The sequence below is a fragment of the Ailuropoda melanoleuca genome, chromosome 3 (assembly GCF_002007445.2).
Source record: "Ailuropoda melanoleuca isolate Jingjing chromosome 3, ASM200744v2, whole genome shotgun sequence".
NCBI classification, from domain to species: Eukaryota; Metazoa; Chordata; class Mammalia; order Carnivora; family Ursidae; genus Ailuropoda; species Ailuropoda melanoleuca.
The window spans coordinates 30,347,986-30,363,455 of record NC_048220.1 but is presented as its reverse complement, the minus strand read 5'-3'; the positions used below and the strand labels follow the sequence as shown (position 1 = coordinate 30,363,455).

At 45.0% G+C, this 15,470-nt stretch overlaps 1 long non-coding RNA gene across 1 annotated transcript in view; it reads right to left on the bottom strand.

The window, feature by feature from the left end:
- The window catches only part of LOC109489088, a 39,382-nt gene that overhangs the window by 8,474 nt on the left and 15,438 nt on the right, over positions 1-15,470 (bottom strand). Inside the window, exons 5-6 of the long non-coding RNA XR_002142034.2 lie at positions 2,271-2,356; positions 864-938 (exon numbers count right to left, since the gene is read on the bottom strand). This is a non-coding gene — a long non-coding RNA (uncharacterized LOC109489088). The remainder of the gene's footprint in view (positions 1-863; positions 939-2,270; positions 2,357-15,470) is intronic.

Genomic DNA, 15,470 nt, shown 5'->3' with positions numbered 1-15,470 from the left:
CAGCCTCATTCTCTACTTGATGCTCTCTCTGTCCCAGCTCTCTGTTCCTCACCTGAACTCATGGAACCCACAACGTTCTACGTTGTAAAGTCCACTAGGCTGTGGTCCTCACTGCTTCCCATGGACACTTCCTGTGTATTATGTTCACCTCCAGTGGGCTCTCTCTACCCTAGCAATCTGTCCGTTTTAGTAACTAGGGGCAGGACTGGAGGACTGAATGATAGCCACTTCTGTCCCCAAGCTTGGAAAGCCCAGTGCCCAGCTGTTGGTCTCTGGCCACCACCCAGTGCCACCAGTATACTCAAGCCTTCTTGTCCTGAATGCCGTACCTGCTGCTGTTTTTTCCTCCCTCCCATCTGAGGACAAGTTTAGCCTGATGTTATCCCCAACTCTGTCATTTCCATCACTGCTGTGCCACCCAGGACCTTTGCCATAACCCCTCAAGGATCCTGGGAGTGTCTATGAAATCATACCTTAGTCTAGAGGAATCCAGCTTTCGAACACTATTTCACAAGCACCATGATGACACTCTCCCTAATCAAATAAGGCTGTTTAAGGTTGTTTCCCCTTTTCCTGACTCCAAACAGGCAAGGTAAGTCATTCGTATCTGCCAAGAGAGGAAAATAGCTATCTTCCGAATTATAAAAGAGAAGAATTTTTCCGCCAGCTTTTGCTAGAAGCCCTGGGAAATAACAGAGGATCAACACTTCCAAGTGCAGATGATCTCCTTCCTCTGCCTTTACTACCTTTCTCTCATCAATGAGTATAAACTGAGTAGCCTTTTATGTTCTTGTCAAGCCCTAGAAAACTGAGTTGTAATCATTTAACTCAAATACAACAAATGTTTAATGAGCATCTATTACCCGTCAGGCACAGGGCTAGGTAAAGCACATCCAGAGGAGAGTCATACAGGATCTTGCCTTCATTTAAATTCTGTTCTAGTGAGGGTAGAAAAGAGGCAACAAATCAATGTGTGAACAAATAAGTGAACAAAATTTCAGACAGTGGGAAGTGCTATCGAGGAAATGTAAGGGAACAGTTTTAGAGTTATCACAGAGGGTTGCACTGCAGAGGTAATAGTTGAGTTAAAACCCAACTAAAGAAGAGGTACAAACCATGTGAAGTCCATGGAAAGGAGTTTTCTGGACAGCAAGTCAGCACATGCCAAGATCCAGACTCGGAGCAAGCTTGATGTGTTAGGGGAGGGGTCAGTAAAATATGGCCCAGGGACCAAATCTGGCCTCCCTTCTTTCTTTGTACAGCCAAAAAAGTAAGAATGGCTTCTATATTTTTAAATGGTTGGGGGAAAAAACCAAAATAAAATAATAATATTTCATGACACACAAAAATTATGTGAAATTCAAAATTCAGTGACCATAAATAAATTTTTTACTGGAAAGCAGCCATGCTCACTCATTTATATATTTTCCATGGCTGGTTTCATGCCTCACTGGCAGAGTTAAGAGACTGTGTGGCCTATAAAACCTAAACTATTTACTATCTGGCTTTTTGTGGAAAAAGTTGATAGACCCGTGTTAGAGGAACAGGAAGAAATATCTTCCCAGGGTAGAAAGAAACTTGAATTTCTTTAATTATTTAGGATCTTTTTGCCTATAAATAACAGAAATTGACTTAAGTAATGTGGAGAATTAAAGGTAGCCATAAACTCTTTGATACTTTCCCATCAAGAGGTAGAATCCATGTCATCTCCTCTTGAATCTGGGCAGCATTTACACCTGCTTCGACCTATAGAATATGGCAGAAGTGATTTTGTGCCAGTCCAGGCTCGGGCCTGAAGAGACTGGCAGCTTCCACTTCCTGCCTTTTAGAACTTTCTCTCTCTGAGAGCCCTGAGCCCCATGTAAGAAGTCTGACTACCTTGAGATAGCCATGCTGGATAGGCCACATAGACATGCTCTGACTGAAGGTGCCAGCTGAGCGTAGGCTTCCAGCCATCACGCCAAGATGCCTACTGTATGAGGGAAGCCATCTTGGATTCTTCAGACCAGCTGAATACCACTGAGTAAGTTCAGTTGATGCTACATGGGATAAAAGAATCATTTAGCTGAGCCCTCTTTGGCTTTTGGTCCACAAAATTGTGAAATATAATAAAACAGGTGCTGTTTTGTGCCTCTCCATTTTGGGATAATTATTTCATAGCAATTGACAACCAGAACAAACAACAGAAAATTTCATTATCTCACGTAATAAGAAGTTCATAGATCAGGGTCCATGCACAGTATGTCCTCATACTACTTTTCTGCGATTACCTTGGCTCTGCTCTCTGTTTTGGGTAGGCTTCATCATCCGGCTGGTAGCAAGATGGCTGCAGTAGTTCCAAGAGTCTCATTCAAACCTGACAGTGTCAGAGTCAAAAGAAAGAATGTTCTTAGGAGACAGAATATATGTAAGCTCATCAGTATCTACCCTGGAATTAGGGATGGAGTCTCCTCCTCTGAGTCCCTGGGGAGGAATGAACACCTGATCAAAACTGGCAGAAGGAAGATAAGAAGAAAGTAGGGAGGAAATAGGCAAGTGGATATTGGGTCAGCAACCTACTGTGTTCAAGGAACCTTTCTTCCTACTACCATTTGTTCATTCATCCAGAATACTTTATGTTGAACCATATGAATACACTTTTTAAAAATAAGTCAAACACAGTCAAATTTCAAATGGCTATCATTAATATTTATTAGGCCTTCATATAGCGGCACACATGGTGCTAGACACTAGGGCCACCACAATTAAATGGTACTAAGATAAAGGAAGGGAAAGAACAGGATCTTAGATATATAATAAGACCTATATAATGTGCAGAACCCAGTCAAATGGAAATGGAGAGCCCCTTGTTAAAAAATTATTTCAAGATGGCAGTGGGACACCTGGGTGGCTCAGTCGGTTGGGCCTCTGCCTTCAGCTCAGGTTGTAATCTCAGGGTCCTGGGATCAAGCCCCAAGTCTGGCTCCCTGCTCAGCAGCGTGAGCAGGGAGTCTGCTTCTCCCTCTCCCTCTGCCCCTCACCCCTGCTCATGCACTCTATCTCTGCTCTCTTTCTCTCTCTCTCAAATGAATAAAATCTTTTAAAAAATAAAGAATTTCAAGATGTCAATAACAGAGTATTAAACCAAACATGCAGGGTGCATCCCCATGAAGCTGGCTCTGGGAAAGAATAGGGGTCCACAGGAGAGGACAGCAAGGGGCCTATGTTAGACTAGGGGGCAAGAAGCCCTCTTTGAGGAGGTGGTATTTACACAAGGACTAAAGGATGATTAGGAGTGGCCAGGTGAAGAGCCGGGAGGAATGCAGCTCCCCAGCAGAAGAGTAGTGTTCTTCCTCACTCCAGGCTGGTTAAGAGACTTATGTGGCCTGTCTTCTTCAGTTGTGCTGAGACAAAAAGACAAAGGTAACAGATCCCTTTCCTGTCTGTGCCAGCTTAAGCCTGTTTCCCACCCCTTCTCGGTGTTCTAGATCTTAGCACTGGGGTAATCTACCCATATAATCTGATCCTTCCCCGCCAGCACTAGAGATGTCAGGAGAGCCCTAGAGGGGCCCCAGCCCTGTTCCTTGCAGAGCTCAACTGTAAGTGCTTCCTAGGACAACAGCCTAAACTTCCTGATCCACTTGGCCCAGGCTTGTTATAAGCAGGAAAGAGTTCTTCCTATCCTCACATTTGCTAACCGCAAACCATGAAGACAGCTAACACTAACTGGACTTCAAAAAAATTTTTATCACCAAACCTGGATCTTTTCCCTAAAATTACCTTAACCCATTTTCAGTTCTACAATGTTCTTTTTCTATGTCAGATCCTATGGAAAGTTGATGTAGTGGGCCTTCAGATTGGTTGTACATAGAAACAGATGAGAAGCTTATTAAAAATACAGATGCCCCAGCCTCATGCCAAACCCTGCTCCTCTATTTTTAACAACTTCCACAGGTAATTCTGATGCTCTGCCAGGTCTTTGAAACAGTGCTTCAGCAAGCTGGAAAAAATAAGGAAATAATTCCCACTTGGCTGGCAGGAGTCAGAAGGTTCATTTCTGTCATTAAATGTAACCCGTTAGGCAAGCGACAGTAGTTCCCCCTTATCCTCGGGGGATGCACTCCAAGACCCCCAGTGGATACTTGAAACCACAGATACTATTGAAATCTGTGTATCATCTACTATGTTTTTTTCTAGACATACATATCTATGATAAAGTTTAACTTATAAATTAAGCACAATAAGACACAAACAACAATAAAAATAAAATAGAACAATTACAACAATAGACTGCAATACAAGTTACGTGAGTGTGGTCTCTACCTATGTCTCAAAATATGTTATTGTACTGGACTCACCCTTCTTCTTATGATGATGTGAGATGATAAAATGCCCATGTGGTGAGATGAAGTGAGGTGAATGACACAGGCATTGCAACGTAACATTAGGCTTCTACTGACCTTCTGACATTAAATCAGAAGGACGTTCATCTGCTTATGGACCATGATTAACCACTGGTAACTGAAACTGTGGTTAATGGGGGACCACCGTACTTTAACTCAGTACCTCAATTTCCCCAGTGAGTAATCTCTCCAATACATCTCTACTCTGGATTCTCTCCAAAGTGTAAAACTCTTCTTGCCTTCCCATTAATCTAGTCCTCCTTCTAGGGGCAGCACCTCAGTTTCCCCAGGCAACTAACTAGCCCTCTCCTATAGTAGGTAGGCTTGGTAAGAATGTCAGTCAAGGTGCTCTGAGGCACCCTAGCTGACCAGTGGACCCAAGGCCCACATTTGGCCAAACAGATTTTCTCTCCCAGGAAATTAAATCTTGAGACAAGTGAAACAGAGTCCAAAAATAAGTGAAATTGATTCATCTGGTACAAATGACCCCAAAAGTCTGTCTGTTGGTTCCTGCTCCCTGAGCAATCCTGGCTCCTGTGCTTTCTGAAACCTGGTTGCCAAGCTTTCTCTTGGAATCTGCGAGCAACCCCACTGCCCATTTATTTTGCATAAGTAACCCAGAATGGTTTCTGTTGCTTGCCACCAAAGAATCCTAACAGATTCTTAGAACTGAGATCTTTGACAGAGTTCCACAGGATAACGATGTCAGAGCTTCCACTCTTATAAAGCCATTATGAATGATGCTCTTATAACTAAAGTGGCCATTCTACTCGAAGAGTTTATTTTAATAATGACATCTTTGTTCCAGTGATAATAGACAGTGAATATTCCTCATTAGGGGAAGGGATTATTCACTATCCTGCCAAAATGTCTTAAATGGAAAGAGGCTTTGGGTAAATATTCTTGATCTAAATGAGGTTCATTGTCCTGGACCTTAGGGAAGGAAAGGACAAGAGAAAAATGAAAAGAGTTTGGTTTTCAGTTTAAACAAGCTCCCCTTCAGTTGCATCTCGCCCTTTTTACACACACATTTAAAAAGAGGCCTACTCTTGGAAGTATTTAAAAGATGGCTGGAAGTTGTATCCAAACATGTGCTTGAAGGGGTGACTAGTGCAGAGGAAATAGCTTCAGCGCTTGAACCTTTTCCTCTCAGCAGCCTCGACCTTCTTTCTACCCACGTCTGACCGTGACAGTTACTACAGGCTTTGGTCTTGGTTGGCATCTTCGTTATGATTCTAGCTAACAGTTACCGAGTCCTTCCTGTGAACCAGGTGTGCAGCTGGCTGTTTTACACGCATTACTCATTTCATCTTGACAGTGGCCCTTCCGGGTTAGTATTATCGTCATCCCCATTTTACAGAGGGAGAAACCAAGCTCAGTGAGGTTAAGGCATAGGACTAATGATGGATGGAATCCATCACTTACTACTGGTGTGTCCCCATCTGTCCCGAAGCCTTCCTTCACTGGGCCCTGTCGCCTTAAGCAGAAAGTGCCTGCTTAGTCCACGCATCACTGGAAAGAGTATTGAACGTGTCGCTGCGTCTCAAATAAAATGGCAACTGGGCCCACTCTTCATGTCATGTTCTGTTTTCCTGAATAAATCATAAGTTCCTTGAAGACAGGAACTACGTTTTGTCTACCGTAGTCTCACCAGCTCATGGCTGGCACAGAGGAGGTGCCTAAAAAATGCTTGTCAAATCAATGACTGTCTTGTAGGGTCCTCAAACCTTAGGGAAAAGGAAGGTTACTGTCAAGGGGCCCCTTCTCAGGAAACAGAAATTCCAAGTCATCCCTAGAGAATCCAGCCAACTTAAAAGTTTGGCTAAGCCTTTAAACAGGACCTTGGGGTCCTGGGCAGTGCTTTCCTTTCTAGAAAATCTGTTCCCTCTTCAGGGCACAGTCATGCTTTGGCTTAGGTTTGAGGGGGGGATGTTTCTAAAAATCTGAGAGGTAAAGGAGAAGCTAAAAGGCAGACATACCAGCCATACTTTTTCCAGGACCAGCTACCTCACAAAATGCCCAACTCTAGCTCTCATGCACTCCACTGAGGATGGGGGCTCTCAGAATGAGAGCTAATCTTTGATTGACACAAGATCCACGATATATCCTTGGGTAAATTTCTTTTGTGCCTCAGTTCTTCAAATATGGAAAACAGCCAAATAACAACATATACAACCCAACAAAATTTCCTACCAAGTTTATGGGGTTCCCTTAGTGGAGTCTCATTTATTCACGGTTACTAGTTCAGAGTTTGGCCTTTGGATTTAAGCAAAGCTGAAATCAGGCTTTGGCTGTGCCATGTACTAGCCAAGTGACCCTGCGCAGAACACTGTAAGCTCTCAGAGCCTCAGTGGTCTTGCTTGCCTGTTGCTGGGAGAATGGTATAATGTCATTATGTGTACAGAATGCTTAACCCGGTGCCAGGCACACGATAAGCAGGCAGTAAATGGTGACTTAATGATACCTCTGCTGGCTTCACTTGGACATTTCATTCAAAACAAACAGTCCAGTGCGTTCTTGGAGATTTAAGCGGCAGGTGTGATCTGAAGTCCTCCTTCAACCATGTAGATTACTTTCTCAACTTGTAAATTATAAGCAGAATTAATTAGGAATAAGGCAAGGAAGCTATATAGACTTATTTATCATGACATTTCTGTCCTGTGCTCTCCCTTGGAAAAGGTTTACTAAATCTATTTTTTTTTTACTAGATCTATTACAATTTATTATTCTTACTGAGCCGATTGTAACCTATTATATTTACTAAATCTATTATTCTTACAAAGATCATTTTGACCATTTGTCAAGGAAAAGCAACATCGCTATTAGACATACCTTCACTGTTTTATTGCCCAAACTTTGTTTCTATTTTAAGGCTTCATTGTAAGGTATGGAACAGGTTTGGCTTTGAACACAGTGAGCAGATCAAACATTACCGCTTTCTCAAAAGACTCTTAGCAGGCATTCAAAAATCCCCATCCTGCTTCCTTTTCATTAGATCATTGGTCAGTCCTCTATAGTTTCAAGCCAAATGATTTCAAAGGTTCAAGACACCTCTTAGATCACAATGCCTACAGGCAGAACCATTTGAGAGGGAGAAATACTGACACAGTGACAAAGAGAACTCTTTGCTGAAGTTAGATATGGCTGCAGGAATGGGAGCTACTGGAAAGTGGGCAGTAGTCCACTGAGAATATAATGAGAATATGAGAATATGATTTATGTGTCCCCCTTCTCCCTGCCAGGGACAGACGACACTGATCTGGACATGTAATGTGAGCAAGATAACCTTATGTTGCTTTAAGCCACTGAGATGTTAGGGCTCTTGGTTTCTATGGCATAATCTAGCCCATCCTACCTGATACAGAGAAGGTAAAAATACAGTTGACTGTGTAACAGACACACTCACGGAGCCACGCCTACTAAATCCTCTCATCTTGGTCAACACTTTCCAGAAGCTAGCAGTTTAGTGGTTTTCAGAAATGAAGCTCTGAATTGCGGTCAACATCAGAATAGTTTTAACAGACTGGTGGAAAGATTCAAAGTGATATTCCTCTATGCCATTGTGAGGGTCTGTATTCCTGGCTGGAATTCTCACCTGTGTCGACAGACTAACCTACTGACACCCTGCAGAGAATCCAGAGCAGGCTGTCCTTCCCTCATGCTCAGGCACTTCCCAGGTATGTTGAAGAGATGGTGCTGACCTCAAATTGAGAACACTTTGGGATATACCATCCACCCAAGTAGCCTTCATGATCAAAGGAGTTTATTATCTGTCCCTCAAGTCTCCATGGAGGGAGGCCTCAGGCTTGATGCCGGTCTTGTACGTGTCATGAAGATTATTATTTTAATTTTAAAAAACCACACATGCTCTAAATCTTGCCAGTAATAAATAATAATGATGATCATTTGTTGAGTGCTTTCTAGGTGGCACCATGATGAGCACTTCATATCTATCCTTTTATTTAGTACACACAACTTGACTGGTAGAAACTAGAAGCTCCTGCTCTACAAATGAAAAAAACAAAAACAAAACACAAAAAACCCCAAAGCTTAGAGCAGTTCAATAACTTGCCTAAGGTCAGCCAGCCTAGAACAGAAGAAATTATGCCGAGCTGGAAGCCGTTCTCTTGGACGGGGCACACTTGACTCCCTCTCCTGGCTATAGTGCTATGACTCTCAACACCCCCACCCAAGATCTAAAACCCTTGAGTTTTCCTTGTCTTCGTTGTGTTGCCAGTGACCTGATGACATCATTTTTGGTCTCAAATCAACATTGCTCTAGCATATTCCCCAGGAGAACAAGGCCCTCAACACCTGCTTAGTTACTTCCTGCCTCCACAGAGGAGGGTCTGAGAAGCTAAAGGAAAAACAAAACAAAGGGATCCACGGGGAAAGAAAAAAATGGATGGAGACAAGTTATTTTCCTCTTTGATAATTGTGTGTGACCAACTAGTAACTGAGGAAAAGAAAACTGATTTGCGGGCTTGTAAGAGAGCCCGAGGCGGAAATAGACCCTGTGAGCCCAAGAAGGGGGCGGAACCAGAGGCTGAAGCCAGGAAACAAAGGACAGGAAACAGGATTTCTTTTTTCCAAAGTCCAGAACAAAGCTGATGAGGAGTTTGGCAGGAAGAGGGACCACCATTTCATACTTCAAGTGGAAAAAATACCAAGGGCTCAAAACTGAAGATATTTGGGAAGGGATGAGTCATGGAGGAATGGTGATATATAATCTTCGCTTTCTCAGAACAGACACTTAATATTCCTCCTCAGCATTCTTTTATTATTTGGCTGCAGTCCTTGTGCTTTCTATGTGAAGCCAGGAAAGGGCTAGAAGATTCTCACCTTGCTCGTTATGGGACGTTCAACCTGGAAATCGAAGCTTTGTTCCCTCCTCTCCTTTCCCTCTTTGCTACACTGCTGTCCCTCTTCCTGGAATGCTTCTCCCACCGCTATTAGCATAGGTAATTCTTCATTCTAGGTCTCAGAGGAAATGTCACATCCTCAAAGGTGCTTTCTCTGAACTTCATTCTGGGGCAAAGTATGCTAGTAGCCTATCCAGGATCCATCTACCTTTTTCCTCATTAACAGTATTCTAATTTCGTTGGTGGTGAAGTTTCAGTTCAAAGCTACATTTCGCAGCCTCCCTTGCATGTGGGTGACCATGTGACACAGTTCAAGCCAATAAGATGTGAACAGAAGCTGTTGGAGTGTACTTCTGGTTCCCTAAAAGACCAATTCAACAGGCGAGCAAACTAGCTCTGTTGGCACTTGGCCCCTCTTCCTTGCCTGCTCCTGGACCCCTGTAATGGTGAACAGCACCCTAACATCCTTCCACTACACAGGAAGCGTCAAGGGCCATATGCTAATGACAGCACATCAGAAAGGGGGAAGGAATCTAAGGCCCTGATGACATTTGTCTCTGAAGAGACAAAGTAGAAAATAAGTAACATCTAGATTGACAAAGTAAAATAAAAATTTGCCCTTTTAACGCAAGCTGTTTTTGTTGCTGTATCATTTCCTGGACTGAGCGTTTGCAGGAGACAATGACATAGCTTTTATGTAGAGGGTTCCATGAAAACACAGCATAATGATAAAATTGTGAGGATTTGGGAATTATTAACCACGGACACTCCTGTGATGGGAGTAATGCTTGGGGAATATCTCCTTTATCTCTAGCCTCTCAAAGTAATGAAGTAATTTCATGTACAACATTTCGCTGCTTAGTAACGCCCAGGCTTCAAGCATATTGACTTTTCTCCATGGGAGAACTTTATCCAAATACAACTTTTGTCTCATGTTTACTTATGTGTGTTGGAAAGAGCTAACTGGAAACTATTTAGACTTAGTTCAATTTCTTGTTCTGGAAAATATTTTCAAGTTGTTACTTTGGTAGGAAAATGTTACCTGGATAAAATATGTGTCAAAATATGGTCGCACCTGTTCCCAAGTCCCATTTAATGAATTTGCACAGATAGGACACAGTTGTATAAAGCACACATCATGAAACTTCAGTTGGTGAGTATAAAAATGACCCTCATCCCCCGATTTGCAAGCAGCCCCTAAGTTGGTTTGGGCTTCCCAAAGAGCAAACCCAGAAACAAAGACTTGAGAGCACATAGTTCATTTAGGAGGTGCACAGACACTGGGACAGGGTCAGGGAGGTGACAGAGGAAGGCAGGCAGCCAACAAGGGGTGTCTTAGTACGTCAGCAACAACACCAAGTGACTGGGACTCAATCCTCCAGAGAAACTCTGGGAAACAGTATAAAAGGCATGCCTCCGAAGGATCCCACAAGAGTGGGGAGGGGGGAGCTGGGCTACTTTTACACCAATTCCCATCAGTCACTGGTCAAGGCTACTCTCAGGATGTGAATTCCCTGGCAGCAGCAGAGCAGGGCAGAGGGGCCTCTGTGTCTGAAAACAGCCCTTGGGCACAGAGGTGCAGATTCTGGCAATGAGAAGTGTCAACAGCACAAGAAAGCAGCAAGATCTAAAGGACACTGACAGTCAATGCTACAGCCCCCTTCAAGTAAAGCTCAGACAGCAACGTCCAATTTTATCAGTGACAGAGAGGTTTTTAGATGGTACAAGGACAAGCTTTTTCGTTTTTAATAGTTATAAATAAAGCTTAAAGTTTCCTTCTACTTAATGCATAACATGCTGGGTTTTCCATTTGCAGAACTGATGTAATAAACAGACTGTAAAAGAAGTCAAGTACAATAAAGGTGATCAACGGATTTAAAGAACGCTGAAAACAGTAAGTATATGGACGGTATGCTAATATGCAAAAGTAATGGGGAATGACAGAAGTTTGGGGATCACTGAGGGGTACTGTACAGCTAGTGAAATGGAGGCATAAAGCCAGGCTGCTGAGTGTTCAGTCATATCTACTGTGTACCCAGCACTCTTCTAGAATATAAGAGATTTAGAGCCCATGAACCCTGCACCAAGGATTTTAGCAGTAGTGGCAGCAGCGGGGGTGGTGGCAGCACCAACAGTAGCAGTGGTACTGGTGGCAGTAGGGGTAGTAGTGGCCGTAGCAGTGGTGGTAGTGGTGGGAGTAGTGGTGGTAGTAGCGGTAGTAGCGGTAGTGGCGGTAGTGGTGGCAGTGGTGGTAGTAGTGGTGGCAGTGATGGTGGTAATGGTGGTAGTAGCGGTAGTAGTGGTAGTGGCAGTAGTGGTGGCAGTGGTGGTAGTAGTGGTGGCAGTGATGGTGGTAGTGGTGGTAGTAGTGGGAGTAGTGGTAGTGGCAGTAGTGGTGGCAGTGATGGTGGTAGTGGTGGGAGTAGTGGGAGTAGCGGTGGTAGTGATGGTGGTAGTGGTGGTAGTAGTGGTGGCAGTGATGGTGGTAGTGGTGGCAGTGATTGTGGTAGTGGTGGCAGTGGTGGTAGTAGTGGTGGCAGTGATGGTGGTAGTTGTGGCAGTGATGGTGGTAGTGGTGGCAGTGGTGGTAGTAGTGGTGGCAGTGATGGCAGTAGTGGTGGCAGTGGTGGTAGTAGTGGTGGCAGTGATGGTGGTAGTAGTGGGAGTAGTGGGAGTAGCGGTGGTAGTGATGGTGGTAGTGGTGGTTGTAGTGGTGGCAGTGATGGTGGTAGTGGTGGCAGTGATGGTGGTAGTGATGGTGGTAGTAGTGGGAGTAGTGGGAGTAGTGGTAGTGGCAGTAGTGTTGGCAGTGGTGGTAGTAGTGGTGGTAGTGATGGTGGTAGTGATGGTGGTAGTAGTGGGAGTAGTGGGAGTAGTGGTGGTAGTGATGGTGGTAGTAGTGGGAGTAGTGGTAGTGGCAGTAGTGTTGGCAGTGGTGGTAGTAGTGGTGGTAGTGATGGTGGTAGTGATGGTGGTAGTAGTGGGAGTAGTGGGAGTAGTGGTGGTAGTGATGGTGGTAGTAGTGGGAGTAGTGGTAGTGGCAGTAGTGTTGGCAGTGGTGGTAGTAGTGGTGGTAGTGATGGTGGTAGTGATGGTGGTAGTAGTGGGAGTAGTGGGAGTAGTGGTGGTAGTGATGGTGGTAGTAGTGGGAGTAGTGGTAGTGGCAGTAGTGTTGGCAGTGGTGGTAGTAGTGGTGGTAGTGATGGTGGTAGTGATGGTGGTAGTAGTGGGAGTAGTGGGAGTAGTGGTGGTAGTGATGGTGGTAGTAGTGGGAGTAGTGGTAGTGGCAGTAGTGTTGGCAGTGGTGGTAGTAGTGGTGGTAGTGATGGTGGTAGTGATGGTGGTAGTAGTGGGAGTAGTGGGAGTAGTGGTGGTAGTGATGGTGGTAGTAGTGGGAGTAGTGGTAGTGGCAGTAGTGTTGGCAGTGGTGGTAGTAGTGGTGGTAGTGATGGTGGTAGTGATGGTGGTAGTAGTGGGAGTAGTGGGAGTAGTGGTGGTAGTGATGGTGGTAGTAGTGGGAGTAGTGGTAGTGGCAGTAGTGTTGGCAGTGGTGGTAGTAGTGGTGGTAGTGATGGTGGTAGTGATGGTGGTAGTAGTGGGAGTAGTGGGAGTAGTGGTGGTAGTGATGGTGGTAGTGGTGGGAGTAGTAGTGGGAGTAGTGGTAGTAGTGATGGTGGTAGTGGTGGTAGTAGTGGTGGCAGTGATGGTGGTAGTTGGTAGTGATGGTGGGAGTAGTGGGAGTAGCGGTAGGGGCAGTAGTGGTGGCAGTGGTGGTAGTAGTGGTGGCAGTGATGGTGGTAGTGGTGGCAGTGATGGTGGTAGTGGTGGTAGTAGTGGTGGCAGTGATGGTGGTAGTGGTGGCAGTGATGGTGGTAGTGATGGTGGTAGTAGTGGTAGTAGTGGGAGTAGCGGTAGAGGCAATAGTAGTGGTGGTAGCAGTACTAGCAGCAGCAGCAACAGCAGTAATGCTAGTAACACCTGAGGGGGGAGGCCCTGAGAGGGAGGGCCTCGGGCCCAGCACTGTGAGGGTTCTCGGCTTGGCATGAGAAAGAATTCAAGAGCGAGCCATTTAGAGACAGGGGACCAAGATTTATTAAGTATAGAAGTAAGAAAGGAGCTACTTCCCAGACAAAGAATCAGTCTCTCCTGCCAGGTGAGGAGGAGAACCCCATCCCCTTTGCCTCTGAGGGTTTTATAAGGTTTTTTCTTAAGATTTATTTATTTATTTGACAGAGAGACAGAGAGAGCGAGCAGAGGGAGAGGGAGACAAGCAGACTCCCCGCTGAGCAGGGAGCCCAATGCGGGGCTCCATCCCAGGACCCTGAGATCATGACCTGAGCTGAAATCAGGAGTCAGGCACTTAACAGACTGAACCACCCAGGAGCCCCAGGGTTTCCTAAGTTTTTAAAAATCAAGTAACCGTACAAGGAGGGGCTGACTCTTTCACTTGGGGTTCATCATTTACATTGAGCGGTTAGTTTTTCCACGGTCTTAGGACTGTAGAGTCCCTCACAGGGAACAGTTTTTACGAATGTCCAACTTTTGCAGCTTTTACTGTCAGAAGGAGTGAGTTCTCGTGGTGTCCTGTGAGTCGGATCTTGTGACTCTTTTTATGATCTACTATCTTCCAGGTTAAGGGTAAGCCTACAACCAAAATGGCTTTCCTTTGGTCAGCTTGTCTCCTGAGCCACCGTTCCCTTCTGCACTAGTAGCGGCAGCACCCGCAGTAGACGTGGTAACAGTCAGTGAGGGTGTACGCTTACCATCTCCTTACTTACCATCCTTGGGGAAGCCATACCGCCTTCATAACATTCATGAAACAACTGAAGGGCTGTCTTTGCAGAGAATGAGACGCAAGGAGGATACTGGGAGATGATTTCATTAGGGTTTCCAAGAAGGGAAAAGAAGCCTTCACTGCAGTTATCAGCAAAGACAGCGAGAAGTGTCCTGGTCTACCAGTGCTCACGGTGTGAAAACAAGGAAGGCATGGCCATAGCTTCTTCATGTACTGAGCCATCTCCTACTCCACCCAAGCTACAAAGCCTGCCTCAGCAGCTGGGGACAGGAAGGATGGAGAGGAAGAGAGCTGCAGATGACGTTGCCACGCTGCCCCCAAAATGTGCTGTCTTGAGAGGCTGTCTTATTGTGTAAGACGACATAAGGTCCAGATGGCAATTTTTGGATTTGTAACTTCCTATACAGAAGTCACATTTTCCAGTACATCCTAATTCTATTTAGGGTGTGTGTGATGGCCAAATGTCATTAACAATGGCCAGGCATGAAAATGAGGATGGTCATTAGGCTAGATGGGCCGAGCAGCTGCACCAGCTCTGTGCTCTTGCAGGGGAGGTGCAGGGCGCAGGAGCCAGCGCTGGGCTGCATCTAAGTGTCATGTGGCCTCCAGGGACCAACACGCATCTGCAAGCACAAATCTGGACTGACAGCAACATCACATTCAATCAAGGACTGGTCTCACTCTCGGAGCCACAGACTTGTTACAGAAAATGCCTGAATGGCTTCACTCGGAAAACAAATAGGTGCTTATTTGTATTAGAACTTGAATTTGCATGCTTTTGGCTTCACTTAGGTACAGAGAGAGGAACTGGATGTAGGCTATGCTCCCATAGTTCCACATCCTTCTGATGTCAGACTGGGTCAGCTAAGGCTAGATCAACCACGGGGCAGGCAGGGGTGAGGTGGTTTCCTAATCAGATGGCCTGGGTCTGAATGCTGGGTCTGCCTCTCACTCCAGCATGAGAACTGGGGAAAGCTGCTTAGTTGCCCAGAAATTTTCTTTTTCTGTAAAGTGGGCACAAAAGAATTACCCACTTCATAGGATTATCATGAGAATTAAATGAGGCAAATTTTTAGCTGGGTTTCTGACATACAGTAAGCATGTTAGAAATGCATGCTTATGGGGGTGCCAGGGTGGCTCAGTCAGTTAAGCGATCAGGTCGGCTCAGGTCATGATCTCGGGATGGCGAGATGGAGCACTGTTATGATGGGCTCTGCGCTCAGGAGGGAGTTTGCTTGAGATTCTCTCCCTCTCCCTCTGCCCCTCCCCTGCTCATGCTTCTCTCTCTCTAAAATAAATAAATCTTAAAGAAAAATGCATGCTTCTAAGTATGATTTTTATTGTAGCCGTCTTTACTTAGACTTTGATGTTCTTCCTTCTCGCAGAACAGGAAAGGGTCCTGTTAAATGAACTGAACAAGGAGACATTACA